The following is a 14,231-nucleotide window of genomic DNA, read 5'->3' as shown; positions in this document are numbered from 1 at the left end:
CGTTTGCCTTATGCTTGCTGGAATAAATTGGTACCATATGGCACGATGACAGGATCACTCAATCTTCTGTGTACCTGAACACCACATTAATCATTTTTTGGGGGATATTCTTTCCCTTTCATCACACAGGAATTTCCAAATAGCCCCTGCCTTTATTTCTCTCACACATGTAGTGAATTTACATAAACAGAGTACACTCTGCCCTTGTTATAAGCCAGACTGTTTGACCAAGTTGGAGCAGGAGCAAAACAAAATGTTAAGGTTGGGTGTCAGGTGAGACTTTCTTCCTCCTAAACATCTTGACTTACTTTGATTGTGAAACGTTTAGAACTAGGCGCATTTTTTAAATAAATCTTTTCAGATAAAGCACAAAATTACCCACATGTGTGTATGCAAATAAATAACTGTGCAAATACACACAAATCTCACACATCACTGTTTTATACAAGTACATAAATAATAAGTGAATTTTTAAAACATTTCCACAGATGACCAAATGTTTGCACAGATTTTTTTTTTTTTTTTATCAAAGTAATATTCATAACTGTTACTTTAAATGTAATTATTTGCACCTACCTTTATTGAATTGCTATGATGAAATTCCACATGTATGAACATAAAGCTCCTTCCACTAATTCGGCCTAGGAGTTTATAGACAGAGAAAGGTGAAGTGAGTAAAAAAAGGGTGGAGTGGCCCAGAGGTGAGAGAGACGAGAGAGAGCGAGAGGAATGGAGAGAATGAAAGAGGGAGAAGTGGGACAAAAGAGAAAGAGTGGTCTTTATAGCAATGTCCGCTTGATGAATCAGACATGTCTTATTTGTTGGCTGCACTGCCAGGGAATTTGCATTGATTATTTTCCCCTCAACAGATACATTTAAATCAATGTGGCACAGCGCAGCCAGAATAGTGTGAGAAAATGTGCTAGGCACACAGTGAAGCCCGGAGCTTTAACCTTGGTCAGACAGGAGGAGCCACAGCTCCCCCTTCATGCCAAACAGATGAGATCAGGACTGAAAGCAACTCTGAGGACAGCACCATCTCTGATCTCCCAGTGAAAAAACAATCCCCCTCCTTCCACCCGTAATAACATTTCTACGGGCCAATATGTCTTCATTACACTGCAATTTTTCATATGCAGATGTGCCAACTAGTGTTTTCCCCTAGTTTTACACGTCACAGTTTTGCTTTGGTTCTGCTTATTTTCCTCTCTACACTTCTTAGAGGTTGCTTATAAAATTATGTTTTTATTGCTTTGTCTGTCTTTAGGCATGCTTTGTATTTATAGTTCAAGTTGATTTGGTTTTTTTTTTTCAAGAATACAAAGAGGTCAGTAAAATCTGTTTGTTGTCGTTTAACATTTACAGGAGGATCTGCTTTATTTAGCTCCGCATATCTATGTAACTGTATCTGCTTTGCAGTGGTAGGTATGAATGTGGTTTGACAAGTGCAAAAAAATATTTTCCAGGCTTTCCTTTTTTACAAGGTCCAGAATAAACTGTTGCATATTTTCTAAATGTTATATTAAATGTGAAATCCCATCTTTAAAACACAGTTCAGTAATGATTTGTACTGCAAGTATTTGTCTTTCCTGAAAAAAAAAGCACGGTGTCAAGACTTCTTGAAATACGCTGTCAAAGATGTACTTTTATTTGTAAAAATGAGCTTCTCAAAGACAACAAATGCTCTATTTTTATGAATAAATAAACAAGATTTGCATCATCATTTCACCACTCTATGGTGACAAATACACTGTTGCTCAGTAAATGTGTTTGATCATCTGGTATTTGCTAGCGAAAAGTAGGTTAGGTTATTATTTACTATCACAGATGCGCTGGCTTTAATGCAGACCCAGTGTGGATCACTGCTAATGCTCCATCACAGGGTTAGGCTTAAATAACACTTCGATTGAAGTTTTTTTTTGTCTCCTGTAATAAAGTCCTGTGCTGCTCTCTTGCAGTATGCTAAACTATGCGATTGCAGGGTGCCAGCAGCGTGACATTGTGAAATTAACATGTCGCAAAAGGCAACTTCTATTGTATGTTTCTAGTTTAAGAGAAAATCAGTTTTTCATTAATGTTGTGATTTTTTCTTTTTCTTTTTTTTTCCATTTTCCAGATTTGTAAGCTGTGGGCTCTAAATTATGAATTTCACATTCTAATTGGATTGGCTATTTTTAACACACATGCCCAAGACGCACACATAGCTCAGCACACCACAGACCACTCCTGCTGCCTCTCCTTTCCTGTCTCTCTCATTCCCCATCTCATTGATAATTTCTCCTGGAGCTTCAGCCTCTCACAGTGAGATCAAAGTGCCTGTCACACACTGCCAGTGGAGGATGGTTCAGGAGCATCACCCTACAATATATTATTCCTCTGTGGATGATGAAAGAGTGTGTACTGGGGTGGAGATGACGCTGTTACGAGGCAAATGCAGCAGGGGGCATGATATTAGGCAAACCGATCCACTCCTGGGCTGACCGTTACATTAGGGCTCTAAAGTTAAATTAACCTCTTGTCCTGAACGTGTTACTGGCAAATACGTCTCAGAGAGATTTACTGCAAGTGTAAATTTGCTGCTGCGTGCGCTGCTACAACAAGGACCTTCATTTTAGAAAAAGAACAGGAAGTGTAATGATTCCTATTTTGAGCCAGTTTTGATAACAACTGGTGGCAACAAATTATGCAAAGTTTGCTCACTATTTTTTTTCTTGCGTCAAGTTGTTTGTTTGATTTTTTTTCCTCTGCGAAGAAAAAAAGAAAAGAGAGGCTTTCCAATATCTCCTGACTGTCTCTCTTTTCTCTGAAAGGCACATCTTAAGTCTGACTAAAGCATACACTCGTCTCTCCCCTAGGGTGCAGTGGCAGCGGTGCAGAAAAAGTGAACTGCCGAGGACCCCACTGTTTAGCAAACACTCCTACTGAGGGGAGGAATTAATTATTCAGAGCCAAGGACCAAGGCAGCCCCATTTGATTGCACCACAAAAGAAAGGTCAGAGCTTTTCATATGAGGAACCTCCTGGTTGTGCATCCTGTCAGCTGAGGAGACGTGTGTAGGATATAGGGCTGAATGGCAGCTTGGCTAACGGCTCAATTAAAGGGACACGAATTTCTAGGTGAGTGTGTTCACCAGATATGTGGCAAACAACAGGTACAATGCAGTTTCACTAAAAAAAAAAAATGTGGATGGGATGGAGGATATGATTAGCAGCAGAAGAGAAATGGGTGATTTTGCCAACTCTACAGGAGCTGAAGCTAGAGAGAAAGAAATACGCCTATTTTTTTAGGGAAAAAAGAATGCTGCTGGTGAGAATGATTAAAAAGTTATGACCACTGAAATCAGTTTTTGTATAAATTTGAAAAAAAAAAATCATTTCATTTTCCTTCTTTGCAAGTTAGCAAATGATCCATTACCGTTTGAATTGTTAATAGGCAATAATGGACTTCACATTTAATTAATAACATATTATTTAATTTTCTGCAAAATGACCTTCTAAAGACTGAATTATTAGCTTTCAAATACTGCAAATACAGTGTGGACACTTGTGGCAATTAATTGAGTCGGTGAAAGTTTAGTGCCAGGCTCCCCATAGTGTGATCGTCTGCATAATCCGAACGAATTTCACCAAGAAAGGCACGTGTTTTTTTTCCCCAGTCATGGTAAAATGCCTGATTTTCATCGAGTCCCTTCTCTCCACTCTAAATTCACAATGCTTAGCTCACCGAACAGACCATGAATATAGCAGTGCCGCAAAATCCAGCTACAGCATCCTTGGGGTTTATGGAGTAAATCTGCTGTCAAAGTAGAATACTGTTGAGGCCTCTTGGTCCGTTACTGTAGGTTATAATCTCTAAAAACTATGGACTAGTGAGCCCCAGCAGGGTGGAGGATGGAGCCAGGAGAGCAAATTCTACAACCATGCAACAGGGGGTGCCTCTTCACTCACTATTGGTGAGTGTGCGCTCCACACCAGAAACCAAGCAATTCTATTGGCTCTCTTCAACACCCTGTGAGCCAATCATGTATGGCCCAGCTCAACCATTCCATAGAAACCAGGCCTGCACCAGTAATGACATCAACTACTCCATTGAGCTCCAGTCTTCACCCAGTAACTCACACTATAGTGCTCAGTGTGTCTGCAAAAGGTCAAAAAGTAAAATGACAAAAATGTGAGGAATGCAACCTCGCAAAATCAGCAAACATTTGCATGTTTTTAGAACATAAATATATAAATGTTGTGTAAGTTATTTATAAATAACACAGAAAAAAATATCAGTGGTCTTTAACTCTAATTGCAGGTAATCAATCAATAGGTTGTGTGTGCTAACTGTGGTGTCTTCACCTTAACAGTATGAATTAGCTCATTGATTTATGCTGCTGGAGCATTATGGCTGAACAGACAGATACAGATAGTAAAGGGGATAGGTCCTTTCTGGGATGATTTCTTGCAGATGGTTCAGCCATTACATCTTAGTCTCTCAGACCATTAATTTCCCAGGTAATAAACCCCTGTGTTGTTAGCAGGTCCCCTTCCCCCCTACAGCCTGTGCCGCGGGATGCAGCCGGGTGTAGCTTGTGAGTAGTTGCCAAATGGAGATGACAGTTTGCTCCATTGTTCATCAGTGAAACCATGGAGCCATGCTGAGTCTATAGCACATGGATGAAAAATTAAACTCAACACCAAAAAATTAACGCGTTGTAATACAGTGTGTTATTTCCCCCCACAGAGATTTCTATCACTGCTTCAGGTCCGCCTCAAACGTGTCCAATAGGGCTTGACAGATATAACATTTTGCAGACATATTTAATTTTGAAATTACAGACAGATGAGATTTTGCGTTAATATTCAAAATGTATCAGGACAGAGAGGCACATGAAAAAGTAATTAGACATCGGCCACCAAAGTCCTGGGTGAAGCCCTCATGTTCTAATTTAAAGTTTTTATTTCCACTTTTTAGATTTAGAGTTTCTCACTTACAGTAATCATGCAGTGTCAACGGAGATCTCTGTATCTGCTTAATTATTAACATACAGATTTTTCTTTTTCTTTTGCTTGTTTTTCTGCTCCGCTTCAATTTCTTCACAGAGGTGAGAGGAAATATTAAGCGACTTTTTCCCCTTTATTATGGGCTCACTAACTTCTGGATGCATTGCATGTTTCTATGAGGGATCGCAAACAGCACAGGGTCTAAACTTACAGTAAGCACCTACAAATTCAGCCGTATTGAAAAGTATTATATCCTTTCACTAAAGCTGAGCGGATTCGGTTCATGTTCTTTTCAGACAGATGTAGTGCAGCAAAGAAAGGCCAAAGTGAGAATTTATTCAGGATGGCCCAGGTATTATCTGCAATAGTGAGCGAGTGTAACCCTTATCAACTTTGAAGTCAGGGAAAATGCATGAGTCGGTGGGAATGTGAAAGCTTCTCTTCCTGATAGCACAAGTATTTCATCACATTTTACACCAGAATATACTGTACTGTTGGCTACTTTCAGTGCTCCAGCAATCCAAAGGCTAGCAATCGACTGTGCCAAAAAAAGAAAGAGAGAGGGGGGGAAAAACAATCTAACCTTGATTGTCAAACACTCCTTTGCTGTGCCAGCCTCATGAACTTCTATGAGGCAAAACAGCAACACAATCTACCCACTCATAACACAAGCGAGGATCTCTGGAGCAATAAACTGATTCTGAGAGCTCTCATCAATCTTTAATCCTTCCTCAGGCTCCGTGGGGCCGCAGTGAGTAAAAACCTCCCTGCAAAACCAGAACGAGGCCGGAATCTGGCACATTCAAGGTTCAAGCAAAGGCCTGGAAGACTTGTTCATGGGGCCAAATCAACTGAGGAGACCTTTTAATGCTTCATATCCAAAGGCTGAGACATGTGCCAATACTCATCACTTGTCTACAGCAAAGGTTTTAAGGGAAGGGTCATCGGAGCTTTGTGGTAGGTCATGGAAAAAAGATATGTTACGGGATTTTTAGAGGATGTATTTAACCTTGGTTATCTTCTCTGATACAAAGAAGATTACGTATATTCAGGCATTCAAGGCTTTTCACGTGAAAATCCAAAAATACAACCACAGGCAGTATTGAAATGAGTAAATACATTCACTTTGCAGTGCACTAAAACGAAATGGACCCGAGTACTGACAGCAAATAGTTAATCATTAGTTGGAAGGAGCATTAAAGTAAAGTAGCCTGGTGTTGTGTGGGCTTTGGCACTACATCCCAGCATCCAAAAGTCAAGGACACATTCTGAGCTGATACGAGAGAGGACAATCTAAACAACTATCTGTGTCATCGTACCAAAGCCACAAACATAGCAGCTGCGTGTAGCCTGTGAGTTGTTGCCAAAAGGATATGACAGTTCGCTCCACTGTAGATCAGTGAAACCAAGGAGCCTTGCTGAGTCTAGAGCACAACGATGAAAAATTAATTCAGACACCGAAAAAAATTAAGTGCCTCAGGAAGAGTGTGTAGTCTGTCCCCAGAGGTTGTTCTCTTCCCTATTCCGAGTGGTACGGGGCAGCTTGTAATGCGACCTAAGTAAGTGTCTGCTGACTGAAAGTCTGAGCTTTAGTCCCACCATATGTTTTCCCACCAGCATTTTACAACTCAGTATATCCAAGCAAGTGAATACAATGCAAACGCAGCGCATCAAGGTGGCCTCAAAGGTCTGCTGAAATTATCGCGTGCATGTCTGTTTAAGAGGAAGGCTCAAAGAAAAACGTCCTGCTTTCAGTACACACAAAAATATTGGTTGGACACCATTTGAAAAGTAAGGCCACGCAGTGAGTGGGCTTTGGCACTAGCATCCAGAATCTCAACGTCAAGGACACAAACGAACAGGATATGGCAGGGGCCAGTCTAACCATCTGTATCGTCACATTAAGCCACAAACAAACCTGTTTACTTTTCATATTAGACAAAACACCGAACTCTCTAGAGTAAAGCCAGACAACCTCCACTGGCCTTTCTAGCTAATTTGTATCTAAATTCGACTTGCCCCTACATAGTTTGGTTTTCTGTTGAGGCTTGTTTCATACAGATATAACAAGTGAGACTGGGGAGGCAGCGGGAGGGAGTCCACGCTAGTTCACCCACTGCAGAAGCAAAGCAGGTGGCCAAGTTGGTGACAATGAACAGACAGCATTGGTGGCCTAATTTCTTCATGTCAAACAACACCATATGGCTCCTCTGCTCCCCTGTACCTATTTAGAAACTGCGTCCGCATAAGTATGCAAGTATCATTGTCTTCACAATTAATTAAAAAAGGGAGGAAAGAGGATGCACTTCATTCTATATACTGTAAAAGATGTACAATTAAGGCGGGGGAAAAAAAAGAAAACGTATCCCCCCAGGTATTTAAGCTTTATGCATGCCACGTCCTTGAAAGCAGCAAAGTTTCAACAGACAGTGTTCTTTTTTTTACCCCCTCGACACATCCTCAAATTTTGCATAAAATTGAGACAAGGCCTCTTACAGTTGTAGAGCACTCGTATGGAAAAAAGTGGAATATATTCAATTAATCCCTCTGACCTCTGGTAAATGTTTCAGAAGATGACAAGAAATCCTTGCTTTCCAGTCGTCCGCTCTTGATCGCAACTTGAAATCGGTTTACAAAAAAAAAAGTTGTAAAATTTTTTTTCCGATCGCTACATTATGTAAAAACACACCGCTTTAGACACTGTAATAACAGTTATTAACGTTCAAGGATGAGTCAGCCTTCTCAGACTTGCATTTTCATAGATAATAGTTTGAAATACAGTGTCTTTGCTGCTGATGTCAACAGTCAGCCAGCTACACGAAAATGATATTTAAAACATATCACCAGAAAAGCTTTAATGATGTTGGCCAGTGATTCTGTGACAGCTCCGCTAACAGAAGTGAAAGGCTGCTGTTTATACCTAACCATGTGACTAATGGCAATGATTGCTGACACAAACTTTCTCAAAGCAGAGGTGGTGACAGGTAACAAGGTAAACTATGTGCACGCAGACAGGCCGACTCCTTAAGTGGCAGCAAAAGAATATAGCACCATATGGTTCCATATGTTGCACGCGGCACTGGAAAGTAGATCCGTTACAGTTTATATTCAATGCAAATTATTTCAAATGCCATACCAGAGTCTGCTGTTTTTGTTTTGGATCTTATCTATTTCATTAGGTTTCTAAAATTCATAAAAATTGGGCTTATACGCGAGTGGTCCCACTCTCATTTAATGTGTGTGCTGCACCATTTGTGGTGTTTCCATTTAATGTTTTATTCCACAAAAAATGCTCACTTATTCAGATGTGAGCATAAAAACCAAGAAAATATGAAATGAGAGACCTAATCAAAACATATCCAAAGTTGTAATAGTTATTATGCCTGTTATGATTATAGCATTTAATCCAGTTAATTTGAATTCCATTTATGTCGACCCCCTCGGGATTATTCCCAGGTGTCATCTTAACACAGAAATAAGACCGCAGACAATAGCAGAAAGTTTTTCAGTGAGAAAGAGTTGAAGGGCTCTTGTCACCCCCCATGGGTTCCCAGCAAAATCTTTCAGCAGGGGACGAATAAAGCAGAAAATGGGTTTGTGCAGCATACAATAGCACACAGATAACTAGAAGGACAAGTATTGAAAATGTCCTATAGGGACGAGTTTGCAGAAATGCCTTGGTTCTGCACGACGGTGGAATGCCTAGTTCTTAATGGCGCACTAGTGGGGGTCACCATTAAGTGACAAAACAATATCAGTGGGGAAACATTTGCATCACGGTGTACAAATATGCAAGTTGTCAGGCATAGAAAGCCTGGCCTTTTCACTGTGACAGCAATCCCTTTAGGTGTGAGGCGAGTGCAGTTCAGTGGCGCAGGGGACGGGAAGAGATTTGGTGGTGGGGACCCGGTGGGACTGCGGAAGTTGCATGCAGTGAGGTGTGTGTCAGGGCGCCAGAGACAAAGAAATGATTACACACAATGAGTGGAGCAGAGTACATGCTGACACTAATGCAGTCCGAGGGGAGACACGAGACAGAGCACTTGTGACAACTGTGAGAGGGTGTCACTCCTGTGACAGACAGCATCGGGGGTAACAAATAAAACAAATTTGGGTTTTTTCTGTTTTTTTCATTTACTTTTTGTTTGTTTGTTTTTATATTTTGCAAAAAACTACAAATAAACCTGAAACAGGCCACATAATCGAAATGTTGCCTCAACAATGTGACATAAATGAATAAATCTTTTTCATGGTTTCAGCCTAAAAGGTTACACATCTGTACAGTTGCAGTACAAACAATGTGATTTCATACAAAGAGCTGCACAATCACGTGTGTGGCGAACAGAACAGCACGTCTGAGGCCGCCATGTTGCTGGAAAAATATTTGAATCCTTCTAATATTTAAATGCTTGACTGTTTAAGGTGTTCTTGGCTTCTAATGTTACAGCACTGGTTAAATAAATAAATGTACCAAATGTTAATGTCAATAAACATTACCATTAAGGAAAAAGGAGCTCAGACAGTCTGACGTAGTCAGAAATATACTTCCTATCTACACAGATAGGCTCCTCATATATACAATAACATAAATGGTTCTTATATAGCATTTTTCTGCTCCACTTGAGCACTCAAGATGCTTTATACAACATGCCTCATTCAGCCATTCATACATTCAAATACACACTTTTTTATGTGTCTAAGTGCTTTCTACCTAACATCCACACTCGGGCTAACACACTGCCAGCAACCCTGGGTTCAGTATCTTGCCTAAGGATACTTTGGCATGTATACCAGAGCAGCTGGGGATTGAACCACCAACCTTTCAATTAGTAGATGACCTGTGCTACCTCCTGAGACACAGCCAACCAAACATATGATATATATATATTGTAGGTGACTGTGCCAATCGAGTACACAGGACAATAGTTTAATTCACAAGTCATTAATATCTCTTACTAAGCATACTTGTCTTCATGCTGTAGCAGAGAAAATTTCCATTATTCCAAAAAGATTTTTTAAAATCATTGTCAGGTCTGCAATTATGGAAAGTACAGAAATGCACAGTCGCTGCTGTACAGATCAGATGGCAGCTTTGAGTTGTCTGCTTCACTGAACACAGTGAATGAACCTTCACCACCTCTTCCAAAAAGATATAATTGTAATAAAAAACATGCAGCATAGCTGTAAAGTATTTTGTTTGAGATCGGTAAAGGCAGTTCTAACTTTACTGCAGCTCTGAACACTTTGCTCAAAGGATGTGTGTCATAAAGCCTTTACAACTTCTAATTAAATTTGATTAGGAACAAATGAGAATGTTGCACCATCATGGAGTCTGACAGCGCATTACATATGCAGCCCTATTATTGATTTTACTGAGTCTACTTGTGTGAGTTCCTCTGGGCCAGCCTCCATCTCTTTATGACAGATGGGGATCCTGATGTGCTCCTGACTGCATCTCACTTAAGGGGTGTGCTTAGGTGCATGCTGTTTGTTAAAACAACACCTGTCTGCGACTAGGCGTCTGAGCAGTATTCAAGAACTTCTGTACAAGTACCTATCACCAAGTGTGACACCACCGCAGCTGAAATTATGGCATTTCTGTTCCAAGTCACCTCATCAAGTGTAAGCATAATTTAACTGAAAATCAAACAGCAAACAGCTCAGCTTTGAATACTTCATGCTTTAATAAATATGCGAGGAAGGATTTTGAAAACAGTTGAAGAATAGCAGATTGCAGTGACCTAAATAAATAGTTCACATCAAATTCACTGCATTCCCAGTAACTAGAAAAGTGTAATTTTCACATCAAACCTGCGTCCTCTTTCTTCAGAAACACGAGGACAGAATGAATAGAAAAGATTATCACATTGCACGGAGATGCTTTAAAGTACCTACATAACATGCATAGCAGAGCGGCGTAACTTCTGCAGATTCTTTGATACCACACGCATATTTCTGAAAAAAAAAGCCTATTCCTCTTTCCACTTTTCTTCCTTGCTGAACACGTAAAAATGCAACCATGCATCAGCTCAGTAAACACCTTACTCATTGCAGTAAAACAAAAATGCAGTGGCCAAAATACATTTGGACTTTAGACAAAGCCTCAAGCTGTCTGTGAGTCATGTCGTGATGCAACCAGAGAAAATATTATTTCAGAAAATGAAATGAAAAAGTTGAGCGGTCAAAAGAGAATTTTAAAACGCATGCTGAAATTATTTCTCTTGCTCTGTGCACATATCTCAGAAAGCATCTTTGGACAGTGAGATGAGAACTGATGCTTGTAACTTTCTTCAACACAGCTTTAGTCTACAGATTTTATGATAATGACTGTTTATATAATGATCATTAGAATATTTGAAACCTCTGGGTTAAAGTTCCAGACATTAATCACTCTACATGGTTTAAACAACAAGCTGCACGAACACCTTGTATTCTCTACACCAAATTAGGGAACTGTTGTCTGCGTTACTGAATGCCTACTGCAATCCTTAAGGAAAGTTTAATCTATTTACAAATACTGTCATACAGTAAGCCCAAAGGCAACAATGTCACGCTGAGAAGAAGAATTACCTCTGCAAGTGACAGAGAATTTCTATCAAAACATAATGATATTCTTTATTTTAAATGCACACACAAGGCTTCAAGAAAGGACTAGCCCTCCCTAAATGCCAGTCAAGGTGTCACTGTAAGCTCTGCTCTCTTATGACTCCTGACTGGGAGACACTTTTGGGAAAATCAACAAAGGAGAACTCTTCATCATCTTGGCAGGTAGGTCTCTTCACAAATTACCTTTTCCCCTCCATCCGTCACACAAGGGAGTTCACCTGCATCTGTAGCACAATGCTCTGCTGCTCACTTCTTTAACATCCCACCTCTCTACAGCTCATCTCATAAAATATTGCTTCATTATGTCTTGAAATAATGTCACAAATGCTCCGCATGTGAAGGACACAGGGGAGAACACACACACACACAAACACACACACACACACACACGTATATATGCAAAAGTCCTACTGCACTTATTGAGGTTTCTCCAAACCAGTGACCTACTAAACACTTGTTTTTTGTATTGATGGACACTAAACACAGCTGGTGCAATCATGTGGTTTGATTTGCCCTTGAAAACAGGCCTGTGTCAGCCTTTATCCAGGTTGCTCTACACCTCTTTCACATACTACATCCAATGAATGAGAAAGACTAATAAGCAGCAAGCATCACCCGGTGGACTTGTCTAATTGGGTCAATCAACATCATCAGCAGAGACCTATAGCAAGGAAAGAGCGAGAGCGTTCAGTATGTCAGAGGTGCTGTTCAGACCACTGCCAATGAACACGCAGACACGTGTGGATATTATGATATGGGTCTCTGATTAAAAGAAAAAGTTTCTGATAGTCTGGCGGTGACATTGCATATCTTCTTGGCCTTCTTTAGATCTGACATCTCTTTATGCAACTCCCTTTTTTTCCCTGTGCTTTGAGAAAAGGAATGTTTTAGTTAAAATGTGAGAAAGATACTTGCATGTCCACAATCCCCCAGTGGTGGACTCCCATAAGACTTGTGATTCTAGAGCTTCTTGTCCAGTGCTTTGCATGCCGATGGACCAAATGTGGAGGAGTGCAGCTGCCATTCAGGAAGCGTAATATGCAGTGATGCATGTGTTTTTCATAAGGCTTTTACTGCTCGCTTCAAATTGAAATATTGCATCAGAATTGCACTCGTACTTAAAATACAATCAAAGCACCCGAGGCTGGGTGTCAGCACAAGATAAAGATGACAGAAATTACTGCTTGGTAATTCAAACATCTTATCTGTTATAACTCTGCTTGGCAAGAGTTAATCTGCCATTGCAGAAAGCTGTCATAACTGAGACTTATGCTGTACTGTATGAAGGATACATGTACATGATGATAAACAAGTTTTTATGCACATGTTCTCAATATATTTCTAAATCACATAAGATATATGTTTGTTAGACTAACGAACAGAAAAAAACTTTAAACCCATCCCAAATATTTAAAAAAATGCTTGTTTACAGATTAAACCAGCAATGTTTGAACATCCAACCACAAAAACACCAACTGTGAGAACTAGCAGAAAACGTTAAAATGGAAACTAGACAACAAGCAAGCTAGGCAACTGCATCCAGTTTGGGCCAGGTTTAGAAACATTGTGCAACTGAAGCACTGGTGTCATCAGTAAAAAAATGACAACACAGATGGTCCTGCTGTCCGCAGGGGAAACACCATACAGACTGTACTAGGTTTAAATATAGCATAAGCAATCATATCGGAAAAGTCGGAAACAATTAATTACTCCAGTACGGTATTAAAAAAAGAAAAGTTTTAACTTCATATGTTGCAGCAAATTAAAATGTGTTTATGGAGCATTTTATGGAAGGTGAACTCCAAAAGAGGCAATTTCAGTAAGAAATTGGTCACAAAACCTGAAGTCACCAGTGTGTGTGTGTGTGTGTGTGTGTGTGTTTTGAGCTTTTATCTATCTATCTATCTATCTATCTATCTATCTATCTATCTATCTATCTATCTGTATATACATATATTTATGTATGTATATATAGATATAGATAGAGAGAGAGATAGATAGAGATAGAGATAGATAGATACATAGATAGATAGATATAGATATACTGTATATACATTGGGTGTTTATGAGATGCTTGTCTAAGGGCTTGTACACCTTCTGTCCTTTACAGTAGCAGACTGTAGGTTTGACCAGTTTTTCAGGGTGCTTGGTGGGTAATTTATGGTCTTGTATGTCCTTTGTGGGGCCATTCTTTCATTTGCCAGATTCCCTGTTGTTCTTGTGGCTAAAGATATTCCTTTCCCTTATAAGTAAGTAAGTCATAGACACAATTTTATTAATATAGAAAAGTATGTTGAAATATGCAAACCAGAGCAAAATAGTCTAAAAAGCATACATCAAACATGACTGCTCTGGACTGAGTTCATGTAATTTAGCTATGTCATAAAGATCACAGCTGACAGAATCCAAACTGTAGCTAAACAGACAAAAAAGCAACACATTTTTTGTTTTGTTTCGTATTGAATGTCTTAAAATTTCATCTTCCAGTGCTTTGCACTGTGTTACAAATGTGAGTAATAAATATTGTGTTAAGTCCATGTGAAGAGCAGAAAAGCTAGACAAACAGTCTGTGTAAAAGTGACTGAACCGTCCTGACATCTGATTGCCACTGTCAGCCACAAGGCCCTTAAATTTTTA

The 14,231-nt window shown here is 39.7% G+C and overlaps 1 long non-coding RNA gene across 4 annotated transcripts in view; it reads right to left on the bottom strand.

The window, feature by feature from the left end:
* The window catches only part of LOC109194852 (uncharacterized), an 83,316-nt gene that overhangs the window by 47,769 nt on the left and 21,316 nt on the right, over positions 1-14,231 (bottom strand). For 2 of the 4 annotated variants that reach the window (XR_003214092.1, XR_002056599.2), the window contains exon 1: positions 577-743. This is a non-coding gene — a long non-coding RNA (uncharacterized LOC109194852). Of the gene's footprint in view, positions 1-576; positions 744-3,732; positions 3,829-14,231 lie in introns of those variants that run through there. The other 2 variants (XR_003214091.1, XR_003214090.1) reach the window with 2 other exon arrangements.

This window comes from Oreochromis niloticus, linkage group LG15 (assembly GCF_001858045.2).
Source record: "Oreochromis niloticus isolate F11D_XX linkage group LG15, O_niloticus_UMD_NMBU, whole genome shotgun sequence".
Taxonomy (NCBI): domain Eukaryota; kingdom Metazoa; phylum Chordata; class Actinopteri; order Cichliformes; family Cichlidae; genus Oreochromis; species Oreochromis niloticus.
Note: the sequence above shows the minus strand (reverse complement) of the source record. Positions and strands in the feature narration are given on the sequence as shown.